The sequence below is a fragment of the Pinus tabuliformis genome, chromosome J (assembly GCF_031772625.1).
Source record: "Pinus tabuliformis cultivar Carrire ecotype Pingquan chromosome J, CPIR1, whole genome shotgun sequence".
Classification (NCBI taxonomy): Eukaryota; Viridiplantae; Streptophyta; class Pinopsida; order Pinales; family Pinaceae; genus Pinus; species Pinus tabuliformis.
Window position 1 is genome coordinate 279,159,315 of NC_142295.1, and position 22,016 is coordinate 279,181,330.

Genomic DNA, 22,016 nt, shown 5'->3' on the forward strand with positions numbered 1-22,016 from the left:
ATAGAAGAAAGAAGTCAAAATTTTATGCAATTTTGTTTCTTTACTGGTGTTTATTTATTTTTATGATATGTTATGTTTGAGGAAATTGGTAATTCTTACTCACCTCGTCTCTTTCTCAAATTATAATCTCTGTAAATTTACTTCATCAAAAATTTACCCACCATCCATTTCTTATCTTCTTCCCAGACCAATGAAATAAAGTTATTATCTCCTCATTTCTTTTCAATTTACTTTACCTTAATTAGACCTTTAATAATTATATATATTATTTAATTATAACTTCAACTAAATTTTTAAGTTCTATTTCTTTAACTCATTTATCCATTTAATAAAAAACCCACCATCCATGTCATGTCCCCATTTACACGAAATAGATTTTTTTTTTTATATATAAGATCTATCCATGCCGCTGTTAACTATTCACTGTAACATGTAACTAGTCTATTAAATATAACCACTATTAAAAGAATTAAAATCTTAGCTGTAAACCTAACCATCCGGAATAAACAACATTTACAACACGAATCAAGGGTTTATCAATCGTTAATAATCTGCTATGAAATTAATCATCTGTATATTGGAGGACAGATCCTTATCCAATTCGGATTTAATGACCACCCCTCCAGCTCGGACTTCAGGACTCCTCTCGGGTTTGGCGCGCCTTGGTTTTGGCTGGCATATACTTTATCTGTTCCGATGAGTTAATACATGCAAAGGAGATGTCAGTAGTCCTTGGGAGGATACTTTATCTGTTCTGATGAGTTAATACACGCAAAGGAGCTGTCAGTAGTCCTCGGGATCCTCCGCCACATCTACGGAGGAGATCGTCAGACCCTGATCCAACGGCTCAGGGTTAATTGAAGTGTTTTACCCTCTTCCGGGACTAGCTTCGTGGTTCATTCTACTTGTTCCTCCTTCGCGCCGAGCTCCGCTCTCTGTCCATGGCAGTGGGTTTGTGCAGCAAGCATGTCGTCTAATGTTGTTAAACTGTTTCGAATGCTGCTCAAGGGTTTCACACTCAAGATAGGCAACCTGTTTGCAGTTACCCAGGTGAGGATAAATTGTCTTCCTGTAGTTTTACTGTTACCGCCAGCTTGGGCATGATTGCAGGTTTTACTATTCCACTAACTCTTTTTTTTCTATCTGTAGAAATGGAAAATGAACAAGGCCGCACCTATGGAAAACCCTCCAAAGGATTTTGACCTCACCCATACAGAACCTGAGCCTCTAAAGACCCTCTGGGTAAGCTTTGTGGCTCCCCTACTGGTTTTGTTTCGATGGGTTTAGTTTCAGTAAATTTTGGCATATCGGAAACTCCTACTGTCACCCGTGTTCAGTGGTGTATAGCGCTCTTAGTTTGTACCCATGACAGGTTTCCATTTTTTTTTTTCCTTTTCCTCGGTTAAATGTAATATTTGGCATTCTGAGCATGTCAGGGCTAGAATTTGCTGATGCCTCACCGAGAATTGGTTTGTAATTATTATAGCAAGACTTGTTACTAGCTTGCATGAACTTCCGTGTTTATTTTTCTGGGTTTTCCTTTTTGTCCATTGCAGTGGGTTTGTGCTGCAAGCATGTCGTCTGATGCTGTTAAACTGTTTCGAATGCTGCTCGAGGGTTTCATACTCAAGATAGGCAACCTGTTTGCGGTTACCCAGGTGAGGATAAATTGTTTTCCTATAGTTTTATTGTTACTGCCAGCTTGGGCATGATTGCAAGTTTTACTATTCCATAAACTCCCTTTTTTTTTATATGTAGAATTGGCAAATGAACGAGGTCATGCCTATGGAAAACCATCCAAATGATTTTGACCTCACCCATACAGAGCTTGAGCCTCTAAAGACCCTCCGGGTAAGCTTTGTGGCTCCCCTACTAGTTTTGTTTCGATGGGTTTAGTCTCAGTAAATTTTGGCCTATCAGAAACTCCTACTCTCACCCATGTTGAGTAGTGTACAACGCTCTTAGTTTGTACCCATGATGGGTTTCCATTTTTTCTTTTTCCTTTTCCTCGGTTAAATGTAATATTTGGCATTTTGCGCATGTCAGGGCTAGAATTTACTGATGCCTCACTAGGAGCTAGTTTGTAATTATTATAGCAAGACCTGTTACTGGCTTGCATGAACTTCCATGTTTATTTTTCTGGGTTTTCCTTTCTATCCATGGCGGTGGGTTTGTGCTGCAAGCATGTCGTCTAATGCTATTAAAATGTTTCCAATGTTGCTTGAGGGTTTCATACTCAAGATAGGCAACTTGTTTGTGGTTACCTAGGTGAGGGTAAATTGTTTTCCTATAGTTTCACTATTACTGCCAGCTTGGGCATGATTTCAGGTTTTACTATTCCACTAAATCTCTTTTTTTTATCTGTAGAATTGGCAAATGAACGAGGTCGCACCTATGGAAAACCCTCCAAAGGATTTTGACCTCACCCATACAGAGCTTGAGCCTGTACAGCCCCTCCGGGTAAGCTTTGTGGCTCCCCTACTGGTTTTGTTTCGATGGGTTTAGTCTCAATAAATTTTGGCATATCGGAAACTCCTACTGTCACCCATCTTGAGTAGTGTACAGTGCTCTTAGTTTGTACCCATGACGGGTCTCCATTTTTTTTTCCTTTTCCTCGGTTAAATGTAATATTTGGCATTCTGAGCATGTCAGGGATAGAATTTGCTGATGCCTCACTCGGAACTGGTTTGTAATTAATATAGCAAGACCTGTTACTGGCTTGCATGAACTTCCGTGTTTTTATTTTCTGGGTTTTGCTCTCTGTCCATGGTGGTGGGTTTGTGCTGCAAGCATATCGTCTGATGTTGTTAAACTATTTCGAATACTGCTCGATGGTTTCATACTGAAGATAGGAAACCTGTTTGTGGTTACCCAGGTGAGGATAAATTGTTTTCCTATAGTTTTACTATTATTGCCAGCTTGGGCATGATTGCAGGTTTTACTATTCCACTAACTCATTTTTTTTTCTGATCTGCAAAATTGGCAAATGAATGAGGCCACGCTTATGGAAAACCCTCCAAATTATTTTATCCTCACCCATATAGAGCTTGAGCCTCTAAAGACCCTCCAAGTAAGCATTGTGGCTCCCCTACCGGTTTTGTTTAGATGGGTTTAGTCTCAGTAAATGTTGGCATATCAGAAACTCTTACTGTCACCCGTGTTGAGCGATGTACAATGCTCTTAGTTTGTACCCATGACGGGTTTCCATTTTTTTTCCTTTTCCTCAATTAAATGTAATATTTGGCATTCTGAGCATGTCAGGGCTAGAATTTGCTGATGCCTCACTGGGAACTGGTTTGTAATTATTATAGAAAGACCTATTACTAGCTTGCATGAACTTCCGTGTTTATTTTTCTGGGTTTTCCTTTCTGTCCATGGTGGTGGGTTTGTGCTGCAAGCATGTCGTCTGATGTTGTTAAACTGTTTCAAATGTTGCTCGAGGGTTTCATACTCAAGATAGGCAACCTGTTTGCGGTTACCCAGGTGAGGATAAATTGTTTTCCTATAGTTTTACTGTTACTGCCAGCTTGGGCATGATTGCAGGTTTTACTATTCCACTAACTCTCTTTTTTTTTTATCTGCAGAATTGGCAAATGAACGAGGCCGCGCCTATGGAAAACCCTCCAAAGGATTTTGACCTCACCCATACAGAGCTTGAGCCTCTAAAGACCCTCCGGGTAAGCTTTGTGGCTCCCCTACTGGTTTTGTTTCGATGGGTTTAGTCTCAGTAAATTTTGGCATATCGGAAACTCCTACTGTCACCCGTGTTGAGCGGTGTACAACGCTCTTAGTTTGTACCCATGACGAGTTTCCATTTTTTTTTCCTTTTCCTTGGTTAAATGTAATATTTGGCATTCTGAGCATGTCAGGGCTAGAATTTGCTGATGCCTCACTAGGAACTAGTTTGTAATTATTATAGCAAGGCCTATTACTGGCTTGCATGAACTTCCATGTTTATTTTTCTCGGTTTTCCTTTCTATCCATGGTGGTGGGTTTGTGCTGCAAGGATGTCGTCCAATGCTATTAAACTGTTTCGAATGCTGCTCGATGGTTTCATACTCAAGATAGGCAACCTGTTTGTGGTTACCTAGGTGAGGATAATTTTTTTTCCTATAGTTTCACTGTTACTGCGAACTTGGGCATGATTGCAGGTTTTACTATTCCACTAAATCTCTTTTTTTTATATGTAGAATTGGCAAATGAACGAGGCCGCACCTATGGAAAACCCTCCAAAGGATTTTGACCTCACCCATACAGAGCTTGAGCCTCTACAACCCCTCCGGGTAAGCTTTGTGGCTCACCTACTGGTTTTGTTTCGATGGGTTTAGTCTCAATAAATTTTGGCATATCGGAAACTCCTACTGTCACACATCTTGAGTAGTGTACAGTGCTCTTAGTTTGTAGCCATGACGGGTCTCCTTTTTTTTTTCCTTTTCCTCGGTTAAATGTAATATTTGGCATTCTGAGCATGTTAGGGCTAGAATTTGCTGATGCCTCACTCGGAACTGGTTTGTAATTATTATAGCAAGACCTGTTATTGGCTTGCATGAACTTCCGTGTTTTTATTTTCTGGGTTTTTCTTTCTGTCCATGGTGGTGGGTTTGTGCTGCAAGCATATCGTCTGATGCTGTTAAACTATTTCGAATACTGCTCGATGGTTTCATACTCAAGATAGGCAACCTGTTTGTGGTTACGCAGGTGAGGATAAATTGTTTTCCTGTAGTTTTACTATTATTGCCAGCTTGGGCATGATTGCAGGTTTTACTATTCCACTAACTCTCTTTTTTTTCCTAATCTGCAAAATTGGCAAATGAATGAGGCCACACCTATGGAAAACCCTCCAAAGGATTTTATCCTCACCCATATAGAGCTTGAGCCTCTAAAGACACTCCAAGTAAGCATTGTGGCTCCCCTACTAGTTTTGTTTAGATGGGTTTAGTCTCAGTAAATTTTGGCATATCAGAAACTCTTACTGTCACCCGTGTTGAGCGGTGTAAAATGCTCTTAGTTTGTACCCATGATGGGTTTCCATTTTTTTTTTTCCTTTTCCTCAGTTAAATGTAATATTTGGCATTCTGAGCATGTCAGGGCTAGAATTTGTTGATGCCTCACTGGGAACTGGTTCGTAATTATTATAGCAAGACCTGTTACTAGCTTGCATGAACTTCTATGTTTATTTTTCTAGGTTTTCCTTAATGTATGGTTTCATAGACTCAGACCATGAATACATGTATATATTTTCCAATGCTTTTTTCTCCAATGTTCTATGGGTTTATCCTTCTATCCTCGTGATATTGTAATCTTGAATTTATTGTTTTGGAAATTTCACAAGTATCTGTTCCCGAAGAGGAAAATTTATAGTCTTTAATTTTCCATAAATGTTTTTTCTACTTGTACGCATAGCTGTGCTACCTTTGTCGAACTATGGATACTTTTACTTCATATTTATCCATTATATTCATATTAGCTGACTAATCTGATAGGGAGTATGTATTCTATGCAAATTTTTGATGGTGTTCAGGGTACAGGGGGTTACTCTCGAGCTCAAACCCTCAAACCCTGAACCCGGAATGTTGTTTTTTCCTCTGCAAAGAGCGATGGTGTTTTGGAAATAGGGTTATTGACGGCCCTAAACCCTCAATCATGAGCTCTTAATATTCTTGCAGAGTTCTATAACTCTGAACTAGATAGTTATATCTCAGTTTTTCTTCCTTCGGGTGTTATATCACACTTATGGTTTTGTCTAGTAAACGTAGTTCCAGCTACAGTCTTGGTAATTTCTTTTTCCAGTTGAGTTCATAAGGAGATTCAAATTTTTGTTTTACTATAACTGCTAATTAATCAGTCTAGCTCTTGCGGAATTAAATATTTTCTATTGTTTGTGCGAATTTTCGTAAAGGTCGGTACCACGATTCCTGTAATTATTAATTTTCAAGAGAAATTAATCTTTATTTTGCCATTATAAGTAGGTTCAATCTCTGGTTCGTATTATTATCATTCAAATTTTTTTTTTGGCATGAAAAAAATAGTTTTAAATTCAGAAAGAAAAAATGTTTTCTGGGAATGTTTTTTGGTGTAAGCTATATTTGGGGTTCTTGCCTCTTAAGCGGTTACCTCCGCTGATTTTCTTTAAGATGTAATTAAATTTTCCTACCCTGAACAAGTGAAGGCTTAGGGTTCGACTGCGAACCCGAGATTATGGCTACTTCGCGTTTTCTGCTCATCTTTCATGCATTATTTTATGTGAAGTTTGTAATTCCTCTATGATGTTGATGGACTGCTTTCCAAGCTTCGGCTTCAGGGTTTGAGGACGAGTTGTCCTTCTGTATATTTATGATGCGGGTTTCACTACTTAATGATGAACAATTTTTAATGAGCAATCTTCTTATGTAGCACGATAAATCACTTGGTTTTATAGCCTGTATCTAATTTGCTCTGGATTTATTATTTTCTACAATTACTTCATCAGCTTGCCTTTCGATGGTCTAGTTGAGTTCCACAGTTTCCAATTTTATGACAGGGATCTCTTGTTTTATTAAAGATATTCCGTATATGCATCACTGTATCTGTCATCTTTTATAGCATAAGTCTGTTTTCTAGCTTGAATAAATCTGGTTACCCATCCTTTTAGGCGAACGTTGGGTAATGTATTAATAGTGTCTGTCGCAACGTTCTCAGTTCGAGGTTCTTGCTAGGACCTCTGCCCTGGTAGGGTTTTTTGGCAAGTCCTCACTTAATCTCCAGACCCTCTCGGGAAGATGGGGCCAGGTCGGCTCTAGGGTTTTATTACTCTTAAGCCCTGCCCCATAAACCCTCTATACGATTTTCTTGTTTTTCATTTACGTAGCTACCAGTTATGAAATTTACCTCTTAAATTTGTCTATGATTCTACTCGACCAGCAGAAAGCTCTTTAATTCAGATTCCCTCCTACAGAAACTTTGAAAAGTTTCCTTCTTGTTAAGTCTTGAGGACTGGTTCAAAAGGTAGTCCTACTACACATTTCTGGTAATAAAAATTTATCAGCACCGATACTACTTATAGCAAATCTTGTAGTTCAGTTTTCTTGTTTTTTTGTAAATAATCTGGGAGGAATAATATCTATAGACATGGTAATTTCAGTTTACACAGTAACTTGTCATTCTGCAATTTTAACGATACTTTTGCAATTATTATGTAAAAATTAAATATGGGAATTTTTTGTCGGAATGATTTCAAAGAAAACCAATGTATTCAGAAGAAAAACTAACAGACCCAATGAATATAACAATTTATTTCATTGTATATATTACTACATTAAATGGACAAACTCAATCAATACAACAACCTATTTCACTGTATCTATTACTGCATCAAAGCACCCGAACATACGGACCTCCCACAGATTTCAAAGCACACTGTTTACGATTGACCAATGACCACTGTAAATTAATAAACCATACATAGAATCTTGAAATCTCAATTTTGATTATTACCTTATATGAAATTTTAACTGGATCACAACCAACTATAACCAACTGTAGCAAAGTATTGGCTATATTTGGGCTTGCTTAACCATACCAGCAATGGAGAGAAGATGTTTGTTGGCTTTTCAGTGGCTACCAGTGACACTTCAGTCCAAGACCATTACATTCTTGCGTGGAGCTTCACCACAGAAGGCACGACACCCCAACTCAATATCTCAAGTTTACCACCATTCGCTAAAAGGAATTCCAAGCGTCCACGCGTAAGACCCATAGCATGCATTACAGTGGCGACTTTGGTTGTCTTCTTGCTAGCGTTTGCCTCTGTGTTTCTCAAAAGAACAAAATATAGAGAAAATATCTTTAGGGACGAAAATTTTTTGGGCCAGGGGGATTTGGGAAGGTTTATATGGGCATTCTCCTTAACAGTGGCCAAGAAATGGCAGTGAAATGCATAACAAAAGAGTTCACAGAGGGAATGAAGGGGTTCGTGGTAGAGATCTCGATCATGTGATGCATCTAGAAGTGGAACCTGGTTCAATTGTGGGGATGGTGCTAGAGGCAAAAGGAGCTATGCATTGTTTACGACCACATGCCAAATGGCAGGCTCGATAAACTTGCAAACCATTTTAGCAACGAATTTGTAACCACTTTGAACGAACAGCTGAAACCTTTGCAATCGTCTAACATATAATCATGTGGCATACGAGGATGACAAGTGGGCAGAGAGGGGAGTTGATTTCAGAGGGAAACACCTTATGGCATAATTACAAATTTAGTAAGTACAAAATGTATTGAGTTTTTTTTAGTTTTTTTATTACACACCAAAACATATAAGTATTATTGAATTTCTAGTCTATTATCATTACTTTTTGAGTGGTTTTAGTGTGAATCCAAGAGTGATGATTACTCTACGTGATCCATTTCCAACTAGGCGAGTATGAAAGTCCAACACACTCTCAAATGTAAATCCTAAATCCAACACACCCTCAAATGTAAATCAGGGAATCATATCATGTTGAGGTTCCAATTAGACGAAAACCTGCAGGCATTATTAAACTCCCAATCCATTATCATTACCTTTTAGGATCTCAGTGTAGTGGTTAGTCCAGGTGATCCATTTTCAGTAAAATGAATGTAAAAATCCAAAAAGGTATTTTATTTCTTAAGTTGGCAAATTTCTTTTACCTGTAAAAAGAAAATTAATATTCTTTCATTTATTTATTAGATCCACACTGTTTCTTTCTCTCACACACACAATTTAAATTGATTTTTTAATGGATAAATAAAATCAATAATTTGAGAATCTTATTTACTAGTATATTATTTAAAATTAAAATTTTAACAAATCTTTGACGGGATTTTAGAGAAAATTGACTGAAAATATATACCTAAAAACATACCAAAATGTAAAATAATAAAAAGTACTTGACAATGTCATAAATATTAAGGACAATTTAAATATACATATACATTATTTATTTATAAATATTGTGCATATTAATATTTTTTTTATTAATATATTTTAAGTACAATTCACATTTAATAATTTTATTATTATTATTATTATTATTCATAATTTGAAATGCTACATATTAATTATATATTATGATTTCAATTATACATCTTCTTATTATAAAGTAATTTATTTTTTTCTTACTGAATATTAAAATATTTTGTTTATATATATATATATATATAAATTAATTAATTAAAATAAATATTGAAATTGTACATTGAAATGGTTTTAAATAGTAAAATATCAAATAATTTTTCATATATATACTAAAGTTAGAAAATTACAGTTTTTCACACAAATATTTTATTTATGATATAAAATAAAAATGAAATATCTTTAACATATTAAATAATATTTTATTTTATTTCAAAAAAAATACTTATAAACTTCATATTAAACATGAACAAAATCACCCATATTAACTTTTATATATTATTATTTGGTCTCAGTGGACGTTAACAACCATCATCATCATCATCATCATATATATATAAAAGGTGTTATAAAATTAAGTTTTTCCACACAAATACTTTATTTATGATAAAAAATAAAAGTGAAATATCTTTAGTATATTCACAATATTTTATTTGATTTAAAAAAAAATACAACCTGAACAAAATCACATATTAAGTTTTACATATTAAATTATAAATAAAATACAACTCACACAAATACTTTATTTATGATAAAAAATAAAAGTGAAATATCTTTAGTATATTCACAATATTTTATTTGATTTAAAAAAAAATACTTATAAACTTGAGATTGAACCTGAACAAAATCACATATTAAGTTTTACATATTAAATTATAAATAAAATACAACTCAAAGTTTAATTAGTGTAAATTAATTTGAAATTATTATATACTAAATTCATTTCCAAAAATTATATATATATAATATAAACATATTCCATTGATCGAAAAGTATATATGTCATATTAACTAACCTCCATGAAAAGTATATATGTTGGGGGGCATGTCATCTTAATATTGAGGACAAGATTTATATATGTACATTGTATTTGAACAGCATCTAACATATATGTTTTAGTTATGTCAACTTAAATATTGAGACATTGTATTTGAACAACATGTAACATATATGTTTTAGTTATGTCAACTTAATATTGAGACATTGTATTTGAACAACATGTAACACATATGTTTTAGTTATGTCAACTTAATATTGAGACATTGTATTTGAAAAACATGCAACATATATGTTTTAGTTATGTAACTTAATATTGAGTCATTGTATTTGAACAACATGTAACACATATGTTTTAGTTAGTTTGTATATAAAATGTTAATATTGTATTTTAAACATGAACTTCAAAATATATGTTTATGGAGAATATTCAAATATTTTTGTTAATGTATTTATTTATTTATGTTTATATATTTGTATTTGTATGTAGAAAACATTAATTTATAAAATAATATTTTTTTTATTTTCAATTGTTATATAAAAAATGTTAATATTGAAATAATTGATTTAAAATGGATATTGAAATAATTTTAAGCAACTAAGGAAGGATTTTCTTAATATTGAGATGTAAAAAGAACTTAGGTGTATAATAAACAAAATTTTTATATTAAACATTAGAAGAAATAAAAATGAGTAATATTTTGCTTTCTTTTACACTTTTTGTTTTTTAATTAAGTTGATATAAATATATCTTACTTAAATTAAATATTGAGATATTTTAATTGTGATAGAGATAGAGATAACTTTTGTTATTAATATTTTGTTAAAGCTACATGTCAATTCCCTATGAGCATGCAAGGAATTACACCTCTTGTGAAGTAGGCTATAAAAGGTGCATTTTGGTGCAAATATTAACATAGTCTGATATCTTAGCTTTAAACAAGTTTTGGTACTTTCAATACATGATAACCTATGTGGTTGTTCAGTAGCATGGATCTACATAATAGAAGATTGATTACTAGAAGAATCGATTTTGGGTGTCATACAATGGAAAGACACATCATCTACATGTTGGATCTTCAAATTGGGTACACCATAAATTTTGGCAGCTCACATTAGATGGACATATTGAGAGATGTTTGGAAGGTAACATGGTGAGGTAATTGGATTCAGGATCTTAAAAGTGTCTTGGTTTGCAAAAAAAATTCAAGTGTGTATGATTAAGATTAAAGTTGCTTAAAGTTTCAAAATAACTTAGCCAAAACACATTAAAATATAGAAAAGAAGGAAAGAGAGTAATATATAATGAGAAAGAAATACAATAATATTGTTAATGGAGTTCTTCCAATGTGGAGTACATCTTCGGGTCCACTTCTAGTGGGGTTACCTTCTTTTTTATTAGCTAAACAAACCCAATTACATCGAGAAGCCTCCAATTTGCTACCACAGATTCTTCTATGCTCTACTACATAATAATGGTTTAACAATAACACTAAACTCCTCCTTTGGTCACTCTGAAATCCGACCTCAAACTACTTGTTTACATAAAACTTTAGAGCATAAACTAACAATAAGAGGTCTCAGGTCTATAAAATTTTCACACCAGTCTCCTGTGGAAGGATGGAAAATTATTTTAAAACATGATTGGAGATAGAGCCCATGGGCATTGTCCCTAATCCCTTGCAAATATTTTGGTTCAAAATAATTTGATACAAAGCACTTACACAAGGTGTACGATTTTGGCATATTGGTGGACTATTATGATATTGGTGTATCAATCATGTGGTCCAATCGATGGATGATCCTTTTTAACACATCATTACAACTTTCAAAATATGCCTTAATCAAATGTCAATGCCTCTAATCCAAAGTGCTCAAAATTGGCAAAAATAGTGCCATGTCAAGCAGCTCGACAAGACCTTTCCAATGCAGCTTGAACAACCTCAAACGGACTTCGTACGCCAAAGTTATTGCATTCCAAAGTTTTCATAAAACAACAAGAACTTAAGCAAGGTTGCAACATGGCAACATAAGGAGGTGCCATGTTGCATTGTATAGATGCTAACATGGTTGGTCCATATGATGGCATGGTAGTTTTGGTACACGGCCTCATATGATCCAAAAGTATGATCCGTGAGACAACAAATTTTTTATAGAGAACATGATTATATTTTATAGAGTTTTTCCCTTAAAGTACATGCGAACCAAGAAGTGGAGCAGCCCCCAATTTGTAGCAAGAGTTCATAGGAAGACTTGATGCAGTCAAAAAGGAATTTTTGTCTCAACAAAATTCTCTCTTGGACTTAGAACTGTGGGAAAAACGGTCAAAGTGGATTCCAGACATGGGGCATACACAAAGCATAAAATACCAATATATGCATGTCATATATATATATTGGAAAATGAATTTCCTTCTGTGAAAAGGGCTATTGTATAGTAATAATTCGAGGAGTATAGGACTCAAATTCAAGACCATGTGCATGGTCACTTGACGCACAATTATTGTAGACAAGATATGTTGGATAGACGACTAGTGAGAATTGAATAGCACCTTGGTATTCCTCTACCAAGTCCTAGACTTCATGTTGACCCGATTACTCATATTCCAGTAGCAAATTCAAATTCTAATCCACTTCCTTGATTATATGATGAATTTCCTTTTATAATCGAATATACATATAATGAAATAAATCAACATAGTGTAACCAAGTTTAAATACAATTGTGTTATGTCTTGTTTAAGATTCATTTTTGGATATGGTTTGGTTTCCTAAACTAATGATCAAAACATATTATAATACTTTTATAATATAATCCTCTATTTTCATATATCCATCTATATATATATATATATATATATATATATATTCATTTTCATATATAATTAGCTCATTATATTTTTTGTTATATATCTATTCTTCAAATTTAATCCATTATGTTATTGTCCTTGGTAATGCCGTAAAATTTGTAATAATATTAATTGTAACTTATTAAACATGTTTATGACTATAGCATGATTGTATTCTATGTTAGTTCAGATTTAACTAGTTTAGATTCATCTTAACGTCGGATCTATCAAGCGTTGAGAGGGATCAAATCGCTCGAGGTGCAAACCTCTTTTTTTAGTGCAAAACTTGAGGAAATGTTTACACCTCAATAGATTTGATCCCTCTCAGTGCTTGATTTATCTGGGGTTAAGATGGATCTAGGTTGGTTTCAGGCGTGCGCAGGCATATAAAAATTTTTGGACATCGAATTATTTTGATCATTTTAAATATGCTAAATATGTCTAAGTTTAATTTGGTCAACTCAATTTTAAATTTATTTAGCTACCTCAATTTGTTGAGATGAGAAAAATTGTTATAACTTGAATGATGAAAAAATGATAAAATAAAAATTTAGATTGCAAAGTGGGAATGTAACAATAGATAGATAGGAGAGAGAGTCTATATGTTTGGGGGATGAGATAGAAAGATAAAGAATGAGAGGCAACGTGAGATACAATTATAGATGGAGGGGGTAGAGATGTCCTTACATTGAAATCAAGGCATTCCCGTTTTAGAAGAACTCCCCTAGTTTCCACTTTTCACTCCTGTGCACCATTAGATCTATTGTTTAACGATTAACATTTTTTCCACCCTTAGATCCCACTATTTTAAGTGTCAACCAAATCTTGATTTTTGTAACCATTCAACTAATTGATCTTTACAATAATTATAACCTATGAAAATCAGAAAGGAAGATTATAATCTCAAGCAGATGTAAGGTAACTCTCAATTGTGGGGAGTATCATTATGAAAATCAAGGATGACCAGGGTAAATTGATTTCTGATGAAGAGGAACTGGGAAATGAAAAAAGTTATTTATGAGCACTAATCATCGAAGAGTTTTGAAGGCCTATTGTGACGAGATAACGTATTTATTTATTCATTGGCTTTGGCTCGGCCACGACTAAAAAGGTCTGATAAATAAAGGAGGATCTCCTAAACTCAACATTTTCAATCACTCAACCACGTTGCAGAGAAAGAGGTCACCTTTTTGTTGTATATTTGTATTGATCCTTGTATCAATAATTCGACTTGAGAAAAATTGAGATAAGAGGTCTCATCTAAGTTGGGCCAAATGGTTGTTAACCTTTAGGGATTTTAATTGACATTGCAGTATGTTTTATGATCACGAAGTTTATTAGACTTCCTTCGAACATGGATTGAAAATTGGAAGCTTTTATCACATTTATCTGAGTTGTGAGATGTACTTTGCCATTTTTATTTTTGCAATGTATTTTGCTATTTTTTATGGGATGCTTATAAGGAAAATCTAAGCACTTAAATTTTAGGAATGCTGCTTTAGTTTTTCAAGTTTTTTCTTAAAAATTTGTTAATTTTTGTGTCTAAAAAATAAATTTATAATTTTTTCAAAGATTACAAGATAAAATTCTCTTATCTTAAAAATTGCCAAAATTTTATAAACACTATATCATTAAAAGTGTCAAAAAAAAAAGTATCACAACTATTTTACAACTTACGAAGCCAAATTTTCTACATTTTAAAATAATTTTCTATCCTTAAAATCTTCCCTAAAGAATTATATAGTTTATGAGCAATTGCTTTTCTATTTCCAACTTTATTAAATAGTTAAGATACATTTATATCCTTAAAATATTAATGAAGAAACATAAACTATACTTTATAAACTATGTTTTATGATTGAAAGTATTTTTATTTCCAAACTTATTAAATATTGGAGGTGTAATTTTGTTTTATGTGAGATATATTTATCATTGTCTGTTGAATTTATTTTTAAATTTACTAATAAATTATTAATTATATTAAGGCATAATAATTTTGATATATATAATTTAATACTTTAAATTTATTTTAAAATTCATATATGTATTATATAAATATTTCAAAATTAAATGAATTAATATTTAAAGGGATTTATATTTTTATGCGTGTATATACATGTAAAGAGGGAAAAATATATTTTAATGTTGACAATGTAATAAAACATTCCAATTTTGAAAGATAAAAATTAATTGAAAATAAAAGAAAATCCTTGAGAAATGTGTAATTAATTCAATTCTTGACATAAGTTTAATACGTGACATTTAAAAATATTAATAATGGTAAAAAAATTCATTGTGAATTATAAATAAAATATTTCACTATGTAGTGTTAAGTAATTTTTCATTATTTAAGTGTATTTTAAAATATATGAATAGCAAAAAAACATTTCAAAGTGGACAATATGGTCCATAAATAAAATATTTCTATGTCAATTATGTATATATTTATGTAGATAGGCATGTATATTTAGAAATGGGGATTCTACAATTTTAATTTAGCCATTAGTAATTATTGGGTGGATGGTAGCTACAACCATGGAATATTCTATAATATTTTTAATAGTAGTCACATTAAAAGTTCAGATCTATGTCAAAAGTAGCTACGCCCTTTCTTCCATTTTACTTAAATTGATGCATTAAAAAAATGTCATATCAAAAGTATTATTGCATGTTTTCAAAAGATTATATATGTTTAACTTACGCTTTAATTCCTTTTAAAATTAATAATTATAATAATTTAAAATAGGGATGGCAGGAGTCAGAGGGGTCTTTTATCGCATTGAAGAAATCAAAATTTTAAAGTATTCATGGGAATAAAGGTTTTAGAGTATTAATGGTGCTTGCAAAGACGACAAATAATCAAGAATAAGCCTATGTCTTGCTCCAATGAATTCTTCTAGCCAAATAATTTCAGGTGTGCTCTCTCAATTTGTAGGGTGACTCCCTTTTAATAATTCACTATTTGTTCCAAGTTTCTTCCCCTATAAACAAACTTCTAGGTATAATGTTTGTCTCTTCATCTTTTATTGTTTTCAACAAGTACGTGCAACATAATTCCTACTAGATGTTTTCAATTCAAACTCGACAACTCTGTTTTATTTTTCTTTAATTTTTTTAGAAATGATGTTAGTGATACTTGTTGCTTTATCATTGCATATTTTATTTTTGAATCCAAAATCTTAGGTACTTCTCATGTTGCAATGTAGATTCGCCCTTTGAGTTTCGTGAACTTCACGTGGCTTTATGGGCTATCTGTAGTTTCCTAGATGCATGTGCCATGAAATTGGAAACTAATGCATACCCAACTTTAGATGAGCTTACATCTAAGGTAAATTTTGTCTAACATATCTCTATGTTTGGTGGTTCTTACAATACTTTCCATCTCATAGAACATTTTTGTTACTTTTTGTTGCCAATAAGAAAGCAGAGAACCATTTCACCTTGTCTAAAGGTGTCCCTTTGTTTGGAAATTATGACTGCCACAAAGTTAAGAATTTGTGACTTCTTTTCACCTTAATAACCATACACAATAGTAGTTGTTTAATGGTCAGAATATTTCTACCATATATTGGATGTAAGATACCTATGCAGGTTTCTATTGTCTTTGGGCTGAGCCAACCCAATATCATCTAGCTGGCACCTTTTAAAAAGTTAATACCTTGGATGCCAATTATAACAAAGGTCGAAGCATCATGGACACAAGAAGATGAAGGAATTTGATATATGATGAAATGGGTATATTATAGTGAACATCAGCATCATGTTCCATGCTTTAATTTTCTTTCTGTGAATTACAAAAAAGAATACAAGCATGAATTTTGAAAATGCTTTAAAATGAATTTGTCAAACACCCTCAAAATGATAAACTCATGTAGAACAAAAAATTTCCTTTTAACTTGATTATTGATATATTATTTCTGCTTAATGACGGGTATTATTGGCAGAATTTCTTCCACTTTTTCATGTTGGTGGATGCAGTCTGCTGAGGGTGTTGAAGCCTTGATGGATAATCCACTTATGCCCATATTAGAGTGCCACTCTTCACGGGGAAGCACTGTTGGCAATATGAGCTCTTACATATCCAATAGGTGTGGAATTTATAAAATACATGGATGAATGCTACCTATATTTAGAGCTGGGTCTCAATAAATTTGAAGAATACCAGGCAACTCTGATATAAAAATATTTATATGTTGTAGTCATTAATAATTATAACCAAAAATTAAAACATGTGATAATGGTGGTGAAATTAGAAGTTATTTAAATTGCTATATCAATCTAATATGCTCATAAATCTTATAAGTTTTTTGGATCTTAATTTGTAATTATAATTACCAATTCAATGTACGCAAAATTGAGGGGAAAATAGGTTATTTAAATTACTGTTGAGCCTAACTTATTGTTTAAATTAATTTTAGTAAGTATGTAAGAATGTGAAAATTATTGAAGAGTGCATCACCTATCAGACCAATTCTCAAGTTGGTATTGTCATATGAGATTTGTTTGTCTAAGGAAAGTTGCATCCAGTATGTTGATGGAAATGTAATTTAGGATGTGTGCTTAACGTTGTGTAATGTAAAGTTTGGTGATTTGGAAACACAACTTGAATGGGTTAATGTTCCTGATGGATATGACGGGCATGTATGTGTTCATTCTGCATGACGATGATATTATGTATGGATGTTTGTGTAGAGACTATATTTTGTACCTCTAATTTGATTCTAGTAGAGTTGCCTTGTGGTGAAGGGTTGTATCCAATATCATAAGCTTTTACCTATTACTTTATGAGGTTTTGGATTTCCTCCTTATAAATGAAGATTGTATATATTAGAAAAATCAAAAGAAATCTAACTTACAATAAATACTTTTGTAGTTTTGGACAAGATAAGTTTATTCATCGATGGAAGATGGTATAATATGAAGGTATTGTTATTATGGTCTAGAAGGATGGTTAGATTGTAGTTTAAACTTAATGTATTTTTTGTCACATAGTATTTAAGTCCATTAAAAAAATTATTTGTTAATTGTTAAACAAATTTTAAGTGTAACAAACTTTGGTCATTATTTAGGCTTATTATATGATTGACCACATCTCCTTTGGACATGCAAGTGCCATTTAACATCGTCATGATATACATGTTCACATATATTTACAACATGATCTCTAATTAAATGTTGAATTCTTGCAATAATATTTAAATACAATTTCTTTTGCTTACAAGAAATACGTAGCACTTTGATATGCTTTATGTGTTAGATTTACCAGACCAATCAATTAGAATGAAAACTAGTGCTCTGTAGCTTGACAAGTGAAGGAGGATTTCACATACAAGTTGTGCATATCTTTGGAGATGAAGTTTTGTTACCATAGATGGATAATTGTCACTGGTTTTTATTCTTTCACCAAGAACCACCAAATATTTAACTAGAGTAGGCATAAAACTCCTGGGAAGCGCCACTCTAAGAATTGTTAGGAAGAAGAGAGAGTTGCATACATTGAAACATCATTTGATAAATGAAAATATACCCATATAATAGTACTTAATGTTGGGCTACCTTGAGAAAAAAAAAAGTAAAAATAAAAATTTCTAGGATCGAAAATTGAGGACCAGAAAAACATAGACGACAACCATTATTTGTTATGTGATTGTTCCCACCAGATTATATGGGGTCTAAGGATGATGTGATTTCTTCCTCCCTTACTAAAATTGCAAGTACAATCAATGTTGTGCCTTATGGCTCTTTTTTCTATGGTTCTTATAGTAGTTTCAATGTTGTGCCTCATGGGTCTTTTTTGGATTGTTGTTATGGTTGCTATTTATGTGATGTTAAAAATATTTTCATGTCTTACTGCTATGGAGAAATAATCCGACATGACATATTTCATTCTACATTCATACTCTCCTTTATCCTAAAAAAAAATTAGGAATTGTAATAATACACTTCACACAAGAAAAATTTGCAATAATAAAATACATTTAACAACATTAATGATTGGAGGATTGAAATAACAAACATACATTTCTGGGGGAATGGTGTTTTTAATGTTGCGGGGTTGAGGCTTATGGGCAAAGATGACACAGTTCAAGGTTGTGTTCCTAAGGTTTCCAAGGCTATCAGAATTACAGATAAGGTTCTCAGTGCTTGTTATGTTTACCTAAGCTTCATTCTCATCATTTTTATAAATGTTTATATTTTCATACATGTTAATGCAGGGATGAGCAAGTAACAAAGGTTGCAATTAGGGTCGTAGGTGACTTGGTTGATACATTGGGTTCAAATTTTGTACCGTTGTTGCAACAATATGCCTTTTACAATGACTTTATTGATGAATGCTTCTCATCTGATGATCAAATGATTAAGGAGACTATAGAATAGGTTCGCATGACTGTGCATCAACTTGTTTCGAGTTGATTGTGTCCAGAAATTTTTGAAATGCATGCCATCTTTTGGTGGAGAGTATATGGGAATTAGATTCCTACCTCTACTACCTTTTCATCTGTTCCATTTCTTCGTAGCAAGATTACAAAAGTCTTTCCCAAGTCTTGCTTGTTAGTAGGCCTAAAAGAGAGCATAAATTGCATTAATTATTATGAAAGAAACTCTCAATATTATTGTTCTATTAACAGCTAAAACATCCACCTTGAGGTCTTTTTTTGTGCTTACAAAATCATCAAAGGTTGGTTTGAAATAAGTAATGGTAATGTCACATTCCATAACAAGAAAAAAATATCATTAATTCTGCCACTTTTTGTGGTACTTTGTAAATGGCTAGAGTGATTAATAGTACTTCTTATATTACATATAAAAGAAATCACATTTTGTTGGGCTCAACACGATGCATTATCCAAGTTGATCAAATATTATCATCTCCATTTCCACCTTCTTATCTTCCATGTTTGAATTTGATAAGTTAAATATCTTTTATCCATTGCATTTATGTTTAGGATTTCTTCAAATCAAGCATGCGTAGGAAGAATAAATTTATGCAATGCATTACTAAATTGATTTGAATCATTCTTTTATTTTCGTACAAATATTATTCTATTTTCTCTCGTGCTTATGTCTATCATCGCAGTGCTCTCATGTCCAAGTTTGTTGTTTAATGGCGGCCAATGATACAGGTATTATTGTGGATGGGATGACTCTGCTATTTTTTCGTTGGAAGTATGTCGATGTATGGATGTTCAACTCATGCATCTTGTTTTACTATTACATGGAATTATAATGCCAAGCATGTCATCAATATAACTTGCCTAGTCTCTATCTGATTCATTCAAATGTAATATAATAGTTATTGGTTTTTCTATTCACATACCTTCAGGTGGTCAATTTTAAGGGTTTTATTTATCTTTTCTACTTTACCACGGTGAACGTACATCCTGTACTTAATACTATTTTTTCCTTTGTATAGTGGGATTTGTGCAATTTCTTCATGCTTAATATGATCTATGTCAATTGATACGGAATTATTGCCGCTGGAAATTTAAGGTTAGTGATTTTGCTACAAAATATATATCTATGCATTCAATTTAGCTTAATCTCTAATATTGTTTTAATCCACATAAAATGTATGCAAATCTTCTTGAATTTAGGCCCTTTTAGTATTTAAGAATATGGATTTCAAAGGAATCCGGTTGAAGTATCTTAATTTTAAGTTGTGAACTAACTATGAGTTTTTATCTTCTACTTTCACTTTGAGAGTAAAATAAAAAGATGAATTCAAGATGTGGAACAAGTCCTTGAAGGAAAGGATGACTTTCGGATGTGCGAGCTAAAATCATGAAAGATCAATGTGCATAATAGAGATGGATCTCCTTTTATGGATCCATTAAGAATCATATAAAGGGCTTAGTGCTACAAACTCTATCTTCACATGTTCCAAATGCTCCATCTACTTCGTCACAGGTTATAAAAAATATTGTTGGCATTGAGTTATCGCAAGGGTAGTGGCCGGAGCTCATTAATACATAATTACTCAGCATGGGTGGCCCACAAAGGGAGCCACCCATGCGTCCAAAATAGGCCATTCCATAAACTCTTGGATATCTTTGTGAGGAGGTTGTTGCAAATAGTCTTTCCCAAGATCAGGTGAATTCCATCCTTACAGTTGTTGTGCAGGGAATGAATTCATCCGAGATTCAAAATGAGGTTAGGCTTGCTACTACTCGAGCATTGTATAATTCTTTGAATTTTACTCAAACAAATTTTGATAATGATATAGAGAGGGATTGTATTATGAGAGTAGTGTGTGAAGCAACCCTGTCCCTAAAAGTAAAGATTTAACAAGCTAATTTTGAATGCTTGGTGTTGATATCTTCTACACATTATGAGAAGATTGTCCCTTACATGCAAGATAAATTTTCTATTACAGCAAAGGCTATCAAAATATATGAAGAGATGGTTTCTCTTCAAGCTATCAAGTTTTGGAGTTCTATATGTGACGAAGAAATTGATATACTAGAGGAATATGCAGGAGACCTAAGTGGTGATTCAGATGTGCCTTGCTTTTATTTTATCAAGCAAGCACTTCCTGCTCTTGTGCCAATGTTATTAGAGACATTATTGAAACAAGAAGAGGACCAAGATCAGGATGAGGGGGCATGGAATCTCTCTATGGATGAACTTGCTTGTGTCTTGTTGTGAGAACTGTGGGAGATGACATTGTCCCCCTTGTTATGCCATTTGTAGAAGAAAACATATCAAAGCTAGATTAGAGATGTCGAGAGGCAACTACTTATCACCTGATAAGCTTACTCCTCTTGTCAATGTTGCTCTCAACTTTATTCTCAATGCAATGAAGGATAAGAATAGTCATGTTAAGGACACAACTGCATGGACCCTTTGGAAAGTATTTGAATTTTTTCATTGTTCAACAATGGAGACAATATAAGTTTTAAGTATAGTACCTATTCTGGTGAACTATTAACAAGACAAGAAAGGGAATGGGAACATAACAAGAAAAAGGTCTCAGAGTCACATCTCATCACATAGGTTGGAAGGTACCTTGTGAAGCATGGAATTACATTTGAGTGGTGAGCTTTGCTTGCTCAAGATCAAAATTTAAATTAAAAGAATGAAAAAATCATTAATTTTGATTTGCTACTCTTTCCTATGTTGTCGTAAGTTCAAATTAAAAGAATGAAAAAATCATTATTTTTGATATGTTAGTCTTTCTTATGCTACTTCCTTATGACGTTTCCTTTCCAACATGTGGTGCAATTTCTAGTTTAATTACGTTGAAATTAATGTACATCAT

At 32.8% G+C, this 22,016-nt stretch overlaps 1 pseudogene; it reads left to right on the plus strand.

Moving 5' to 3' along the window:
• The first annotated feature begins 966 nt into the window (after positions 1-966).
• Positions 967-21,650, plus strand: LOC149226870 (importin subunit beta-1-like; annotated as a pseudogene).
• The last annotated feature ends 366 nt before the right edge of the window (positions 21,651-22,016 follow it).